The sequence below is a fragment of the Cicer arietinum genome, chromosome 3 (genome assembly GCF_000331145.2).
Source record: "Cicer arietinum cultivar CDC Frontier isolate Library 1 chromosome 3, Cicar.CDCFrontier_v2.0, whole genome shotgun sequence".
Lineage (NCBI taxonomy): Eukaryota > Viridiplantae > Streptophyta > Magnoliopsida > Fabales > Fabaceae > Cicer > Cicer arietinum.
In genome coordinates, this window is record NC_021162.2 from 431,363 (window position 1) to 441,024 (window position 9,662).

Below are 9,662 nucleotides of genomic sequence, written 5' to 3' on the forward strand. Positions count from 1 at the left end.
TTTTTTTTAAAATTTTTGTGTTTTTTTTTTTTTTTTTTTTTTTTTTTTTTGTTTTCCTGAGATTGGAGGGTGAATAAATTTTATCATCAGTGTGTTATAAAAGTCATTCATTGTTTACAAGAACCATTGTTGAATGAGTCCAACGAAGTAGAAAGACAGAAAACCAAAGATAATGATTCTAAGACAACTAATGTAATCAACTAACAACGTTATTATAATTAATTAATGACTACTTTAAACAATATCAAACTAATTCTAACAAATCTAAAACTATCTTTCTCCCTATAAGTTGGAATGTGGACTAACATTTTCAACTTGAAATGAATAATACAATTCAAGAAGAAAAAAAATAAAAATTATAGCATTTAAATACGAAAAGATAAAATCTCTACATCAAAATTGAGATTTAATAGTGGTCATTCTTTGAAAGTACTATTAATTTAAAAATTAAAAAACAAATACTATAAATAATGCGTTTATAATAAGTGTTATTTAAATCTCAATCTTTAAACAATTATTTGAATAATGTTGTCTAAAAATCGACACTTAAACAACACTTATTAAAGGCGCAGTCTAAAGTCTAATAAAAAAATAACAAAACTATAGACTTTGTAATCGTATTGACTTAGGTTCAAAGCAAACTTCCAAAAATTTAACTTGAATGTAAGGCACCTGCCTTTGTACAATGCTTTTATGAGGTTTTCCAGTTTAATCAGTATGCTTACTCAGATCAATTTTTTTTATAAATAAATAAAATTCATTTTCATTGTTTATATTTTAGTATAATGAACTGAAATTAAAACTTCTATAATATTATTAAATATATAAAATACAAATAAGATTTCTGTAATTTGTACAAATAGATTTTTTTATTTTTTATTTTTATCTTAGAAGAGATGATAAATTTCACCATAATTAACTCACAAATATGAGCGTCCGAGTTCGAACCAGGACGAGACGTTCAACCTAACAATATCGACAGACGTTCAACCTAACAATATCGACATTTGTCAGTTGAGTTACGGTTTAAGAACAAATATATGATTATGGAATATATTTAATTATCATAACACCATTTTGTTAAACTTGGAAAGCATCAATTGTCATTTGCTTCTTTGTAAACACTTTCACAATTTTGAATTTTTTAATTTCTTTATAAAATACATTGATAAATAATTAATTATTTCACTAATCTTAGTTCTACAATATCAAAATAATTTTATATATCTTTGAACTCAATCTCTAACATGCTTATACTTTACAACATATTTATTTAAAATATAATTTTTCACTCAAAATTAACGTTTTTAACTATCCACACAATTTATAAAAAAATTAAATCATGGAAAAACCCGCGCGATGGTATACATCTAGTTATTAGTAATTGTTATTTACTAATTAATAACTAACATATAGTAATGTAACTATTTACATCTCAATAAAATCTAAACATATAGATAAAAATAACTCTGCGAAATCCAAATAGTTACATAAGAATATCCAATAAAGCACGTAGTCTATTGCATCACAAAATAAGGATCGTGGAAAATAAAGTATTCAAGATAATAGAATATGAAAAATATTGATGTTAAACATGAAAGAGAGTAAAATAGGGATAACTTTTTATTTGAAAAAATGAGAAAAATAACTACAATAGTAGGTATAATGAAAATTGTATATCCAAATTAGAACAACTAATTTCTCACTAAGATAACTAAGTTGTAACTAGCACCTACCTAAAACAACTAACTTGTAACTAATTTTACGTCTTTAATAACTCCACATACTAGAAGGTGTTCATGACATTTCTAGCTTGGGATAAATAATACAATGTAGTAAAAAAACAAAGAAATATAATGAAAAACGTCGAAATACATCAACTAAAGGATTGTAAAATATCAGAATAAATCGGCTAAAATATTTTTGGAAGATTTATTCTTCGTTTGAAATAATAACAAGAAAGATTCTAATGCAATCTTGCTTCTTCCTTTTTATTATAGTAGGGGTTGAATCAAGTTTATACATTCATGCAAGATCTTCTCTTGCATTTTTTTTCTTCTGAAATGAAATCTAATGCGCAATTCCTTGTTCATTAAGACTTCTAAATAAGAATCCAATTATGAATATTTTTTAGTAACCATGAACAATCTTGTTTTTTTTTTTTTGTTGGCAAGTATTGAATCTAAGGTTTACAATTTCATGCAAGATATTCAACAAATTCACTTGAATCCATCTTTTTCATACATAATGAAAGTTGTTGATGTTAAAACAAGATTGATATCAAAGCATTGAAGAAGTCTTGTATTTTAGAATAGTTTTGTTGGCAAACTTGTGCCCATTGTTTGAAAGTTATTTTTTTTTAATCTTTATTATCATGATGAGATAATTCTAACTTAGAATTTGAGAGGAAAAGAGAAGAAAATGAAGAAAGAAAGAGAAAAACTAGTTTTGAATGAAAAAAAGAGAAGAAAATGAACAAATTGTTCATGAATCAAATGAGAGTTTTTTGAAAGTTTTTCCAATAAATTTTTTTTGAAAGAAAATAGTAGATACCTATACCATAATAGAATATGCAAAACATTTATATTAAACATCAAAAAAAGGAAAGTAAAGATAATTTTTTATTTGATCAAATGAGAAAGATGATTACAATAGTAGGTATAATAAAACTTATATACTCAAATAAGAACAACTAATTTTTGACTAAGATAACTAACTTATAACTAACATTTAACTAAAGTAACTAATTTTACGTCTCTAATACAAGAATCCTCATATGATTGATGATTCAAATATTTCTCCAAATTTAATGTTCCTTAAGTTATATTGTGAAGCACATATGAGGTCTACAGATTTAATAATGGTAACAATGGAGCGTGATATATTTGGTGAAGAATTTAAGAAGATATTGATGTTATAAAATAAATTGTTTTTCATTACTGGTTAAGTGCCTCTGCTATATGTGTGTATGTCATGTACCTTAAAGAAACTAAAGTAGCCAACATGATATCTACTTTGATCAACAAATTCTTTTTATTAGTAATCTAAATTTTTATTTTTACTTTAAGATATTTGTATGAAAATTTCATCTGGGCATGTGGATTAAGAAATAAGTTTTGATTCTTATTTTCATATTTAACGTCTGTAAGATATGAAGAAGATGGAGAACAAGAAATACTCCACATATTCTTGAAAATCAAGGAGAAGAAAAACATGTTACTTGAACCTTATAATAGAGGGTGATGTTTCTTTTAAAAATAATATTTACAATGACAATATATTGAAAATATATTTTACATAAATCTACGATATTTAAACATTGAGTATAAGTGTAGAAATTGGATCTTGATTGTTGTCAATCTCTTGTATGAGATAATATACTGCTTGGATTCGTTGAATGGTTAGCCTCAAAATGAGACAAACATGATTTCTATATTCAAAACATAAATATTTATGCTTGTATTTAATTTTTTTAGTGTTTATGTGTACACTGATTTATAACTAATACTCATTTGAAGTTAAATTCATTTTGGTAGAGCTTTAAAAATTTATCGTGATCATAAGGGAGCTATGGTGACCAATTTGAAATATAATAATATCACATGAAAAAAATAAAGGTATTTTAATGTTATCTTCAAATAAGTAAGTAGTGTAAAAGTTATTGATGTATATGTTTAATTTTCAGTGTCTCTGCCAAGATAACAATGATGATTATAAATATTATGTCATGTGATTCATGAAAGAGATTATCATTGAAAATTAAAACACGATTCCAGTTAATGTATATGAAATTAATTTAATTATTATTTGTAATCGTAGACATTCAATATATTTAAGTTCTAACTCAATTTTATATTTTTGTAAGTACTTTTTTAACTACAAGTGTGTTATCTACTCTAAAGAAAAGTTAACTAGGGGAAGGTGTGTTGGGCTAGATATATGGTCCATAACTTTTTGGTTGAGATTTTATTTTTTTCTTGAATGTTTAAGTTCTTAGATTTTGATTTAATTTTTTTTATTAATATGATCCCATGTATGATGCTATAGGTTTGTTGAGTTATTTATGGTTTGTTAAGTTGTTTTTCTTCTATGTAGGAAACATTATAAAAACTAGGTGAAGAGAACTATGATTGAAGTTAATAAAGGAAAAAGAGTTGATCAAATATTAATGACATTTTGATGTGCATATAGATGTTCGGTTGGTGCAAGACCTTAAGGGGGAATTACTATATTTTGACAACTTTGTATTTTTTTCATTTTGATGGATTAATATTAATGCATTTGACCATTTAAAAAAAATTGGCTTTAGTGTGTGATGTTTACACCATAAAATTTGATTAATTTTATGTTCTTATATCTGAACAATATTTATAATAGGAGGAATATAAAAGGTTATAACAGTTGATTTTATCTTATATTTGATTATTTTTCTTGTCTTATGTTTACATTATTATAATAGCGCTTATTATAAAAGAAGCATTATAAAATGCATTAACCTATAATAGCGCTTAGTAAACGTTATTATAATATATATATATATATATATATTAATAAAAATTGACCAGATCAAAATACCTTTTATAACATACGTTTTTTATAATGCTTATTTTATATTAAGTTTTTTATAACACTTCTTTTATAATAAGCGATATAAAACGAGAGTCACTTATAAAGTGTTTAATAAGTGTTATTAATGGTCGCCTACTTTTAATAACGCCAATATTAATAGCGCTTATAAGGAGACTAAACACCGTGTTCTGCACAATTTATGGAAAATTGAGTCAGTGTACTATATCCTATTATATGTACACAAATACTTGATTTTTGTGCCCATCTAATTTTCTACTTCTGTTTTCCACCCAGAGTTTGGCAAGAATTTTAGATTTATGTTTGAGAAAATACACCCAAACCTTCCTTGAAAAATCATCAATAAAAGTCATAAAATACCTTAAACCACCGATAAAGGGATCTTTATTAAGTCCCCACACATCGGAATGCACATAGTCTAGCATTTTTCTCATTATTATATTTTGACAACTTTGTATTTTTCTCATTTTGATGGATTAATATTAATGCATTTGACCTTTTAAAAAAAATTGGTTTTAGTGTGTGATGTTTACACCATGAAATTTGATTAATTTTATGTTCTTATATCTGAACAATTATAATAGGAGGAATATAAAAGGTTATAACAGTTGATTTTATCTTATATTTGATTATTTTTCTTGTCTTATGTTTACATTATTATAATAGCGCTTATTATAAAAGAAGCATTATAAAATGCATTAACCTATAATAGCGCTTAGTAAACGTTATTATAATATATATATATATATATATATATATATATATATATTAATATAAAAATTGACCAAATCAAAATAGCTTTTATAACATACGTTTCTTATAGTGCTTATTTTATATTAAGTTTTTTTTAACACTTAGTGCTTATTTTATATTAAGCTTTTTATAACACTTATTTTATAATAAGCGATATAAAACGAGGGTCACTTATAAATCATTTAATAAGTGTTATTTATGGCCGCCTACTTTTAATAATGCCAATATTAATAGCTCCTATAAGCCTCTAAACACCGTGTTCTGCACAAAATTTCTAGAAAATTGAGTCAGTGTACTATATCCTATTATATGTCCACAAATACTTGATTTTTCTCTCCATCTAATTTTCTACTTCTGTTTTCCACTCCAGAGCTTGGCAAGAATTTTAGATTTATGTTTGAGAAAATACACCCAAACCTTGCGTGAAAAATCATCAATAAAAGTCACAAAATACCTTGAACCACCGATAAAGCGATCTTTATTAAGTCCCCGCACATCGGAATGCACATAGTCTAGCATTTTCTCTGCTATGTGTTTCCCGAATTCAAAACGAACACGACATTGATTTCCAAGTATACAATGTTTTCACAAATCTAGTTTACAACTGCAGATACCCTTCAACAAATGACTCTTATGAAGTTTTGTTATGCTATGCTCATTGAGATGACCCAAACACATATGCCACATTTTCGTTGCATAATCAACATACTCAACTGACACAACATAACCTATAATGGTACAACCCAATAGTTTGTAGATGTTAAATGCAATCCCTTTTGCTCTCAGAATTGTCGAAGCACCCTTGCTAACCATCAGAATGTCTTTATCTTCGTTAGACCTATATGAGAAATCATTTGCCTATAGAATACCAAGAGAGATCAGATTTTTTCTCAATTATGGAATATATCTGCCATCATTCAATGGTCGCACGCCTCCCTTCTCATTCGTATAAATTTTAATTTGTCTCATAGAAATGACATCATATGTTTTATCTTCCCCCAAATAAACAAAATCAAAATTGTTTGACTTGAATGTGGTAAACCACTCTTGAGACAGTGTCATGTGATAAGACAATCAGAGTCAAGAATCCATATTTATGTGCATTTTCTAGATAAAACACAAATAATATCTCCTTCATTGCCATATTTATCATTTTGAAACACGTTCGCAAAATTGGAGGAACCATGCCATTTGTTTGGACAATCCTCTTCCAATGCCTGATTGCTTACAACTGAAGGACTCTACTTTTTTTTTTTTGTTCTTGGACTTAGACCTCTTCTTCCCACAACCTGCTTTTTTATTTGTTCCTCCCACAATCTTAACCTTTTACATACAAACCTTTACTTGAAGATCATTCCTCTACATTTTATCTCTTTTGAGAGTGAGACTTAAGTGCAATAGTAATATCATTCAACTTTATAGTGTCTTTCTCATATGTAAGAGTTGTCACTAGGTGATCAAACAAACTTGGTAACAAGCATAACATAATAATAGCCTTGTTTTCGTCATCGACTGTCACCCATAGCCTCACCAAATTGCTGATTATTTCGTTGAAGGTATTGAAATATTGTTGCAAATAAGATGCTTCCTACATCTTTAACCTATACCATTTTTGTTTTGCAAACAATTTGTTCGTGAGTGTTTTGCAGAAATGTTGAGTATCCAATTTCTCCCATACCTTCTTTGGAGATCTTATGTCTAAGATATGATACATCACCTCATCTGATACACACACAAAAATCATCCCTGAGGCCTTAACGTTCATCTTTGTCCAATTGACTTATGCCATGTCTGCTGGTTTTCCTCAAGCAGTGCCTTTTGAAGACCTTGTTGTGCCAACCAATCCATAACCCTTTGTTTCCATAACGTGAAGCTTCCTGTTCCGAAGAACCTCGCCACCTCAAATTTTGCACCATAGTTACTCTTCATACGAATCCAATTGTTAGAGCGACAACACAATCTTAAAAAAATAAAAAAATAAAAATCACAAAAAGGAACTCAGACATTTTGTAATGAAGTTTTGTAATGATAAATCTTATTAAATGAATGAATTAGGATTTACATAGTACACATTGTGTTTAAATAGTAATAATAAGATTCAAATTATAAAAATAGCCTTGAACCATACCACAAGAAGCTATTGCCCTCGAACCCCTAGTTAGGCCAACAAAAATCAGTTGGGACAAACCACCCACTTGATACCATCTATGAGCGATACTCAACGAATATGGATAACTAATGACCTTATTTGCAATTGTGTTCTTTTTGTGCATAATTTTGACTCATTACTAGACCTTAAGGATCTTTTCATAGATGGAAGGTTGCAATTAAATTAATTAGTTACTAATGTTCCCATTGATCATATGTAGGAGCTTAGTAATGATATATTTATTGATGACTCGTGTGCAAAAATTTTTATTTGGTGTCTATAAAAACTTTGGAATGTGGATGTTTGGTTCTAGCTCTTGTGGTTATAACTTTAATATGGTGGTTGAATTGCTTACCATCCTTAATGATATCAATCTTGATTGGTAACAAAGGTTACAAGGAGGTGGTGATTCTGTTTGATTCTAAAATGACTCGAGACCTTATTGCAAAAGTCATTATCTTGCCCCTCTCATAGCTAGAATTTGGAGATGTTTAGGTAGAGACTGAATTATTTTGTTACAACATATATTGTAGGAAGGAAATTAAGTGGTATATTGACTTGCAAAGAAGAGTGTTATGTCTTCGTCTCTTTTCATATGAGAAATGTTGTCCTTGTGACTTAGTTGTTATTATTCTTTTTTATGCTCTTGACATGAGTAGAACTCGTATGCAGTTTCCTTTTTGTGTGTTTTCTTTTCATTCTAATTAAAAAGTAATATCTATAACCTTACTTTATTTTCAAGTCTCTTAACTATTTGGTAATTCTTAAATAGGTTTTGAAATTAAAAAACATTGTAATAAATTGTTACTTACCAAAAATATATTTATTTAGGGACCCAATTACAACCTATATTTTATAGCCAATTATAGCATATTTTCATTGATAATTGGCAAAAACCCATGTCTAAATAGTCAAATCATTAGAACAAACAAGCTCGGAATTGTAACCTCTACAACCGAATTTGTAATGCAGCTGATTATAGACCATTAGATTAAAAGAAAAGAAAGTATCTCTCTTCAACAAATGGTATAGAGCTTGTTTACCATAAAATTAGTGGTAAATTATCCAATTTGACCTTTTTAGTATTATGGCAAAGTACAAATTCTTGAAAATCATAAAAGGAGACATTTATGTGTTTGTTCACATGACAGAGTCTAGAATTCTAAATATTAAAATCACATATGTAAATAGAAGGAGACATTTAACGTAAACATGCCATTAGTGGCCTACCTTTTCCCAATACAAATATCAGTTTAGAAAATGGTGTATAAATCTAATCTAGAGGTTGAATAAATCCTGCCTTATTCAGAAGAAAACAAAAAATTATATTTTTTCTTATCTTTGAAGTGTATATCACGTCCTTTAGAATCAAAGTATTTCTAGAGGTGAACTTCGACTCCAAATATTCAATACTAGCAACATTAGTGGTATGAGAATCTCCCAACAATGTCGATTTCAGTTATCAAAGCAACAATATTGATTTCAGTTATCAAAGCAACAAATTGCTCTTCAACCAGGTTAGCTTGTTGTGAAGAGCTTGACATGTTCCTACACTTGAGTTACATATGACCTAGTTTTCCATATTTATAGCAAATGAATTGTGAGCTAGAGTCATTTTTAGGAGGTCATTGTTGCTTCGTAGTTGGGACCGAGAGGGTTATCATACTTGTTGTTATTTATATTGTGGTTTTGATTCTTGAGTGGTTTTCCAGTTGACTTTAGAACTTCACTGATGAATTTCTTCTTGTTGTTTTAAACAACTAGTACTTTATCTTGTCTTGCTTTCAGGATTCTTCCTCAATTCGAAGACAGGGTATCGTACTCTTTAGAGAGATAATTTTTTTTTTTTACGCATAAGAGAATTTTGAAATTCTTCCAAGCAGGGGGCTATTTATCATTAATAACAACAATTTAAAATTGTTCATCTAAAGGCATACCTTCAGAGATGATCTCATGAACTAGCTTATGAACTTCATGGAATTGAGCCTCCATGAATCTGTCATCGATCATCTAATACTTGAGGTAGCGACTCACACCATATTTTTAGCCCATTCTTTCTCGGTATCATATTTCTTCTTCAGGGCATCCTTTCTAGTTAAGAAAAATAACATCATTTATTGCCATAATTTGAAGTGACATCCCTCAAACCGAAATTGTTTATTGCAACCAAAAG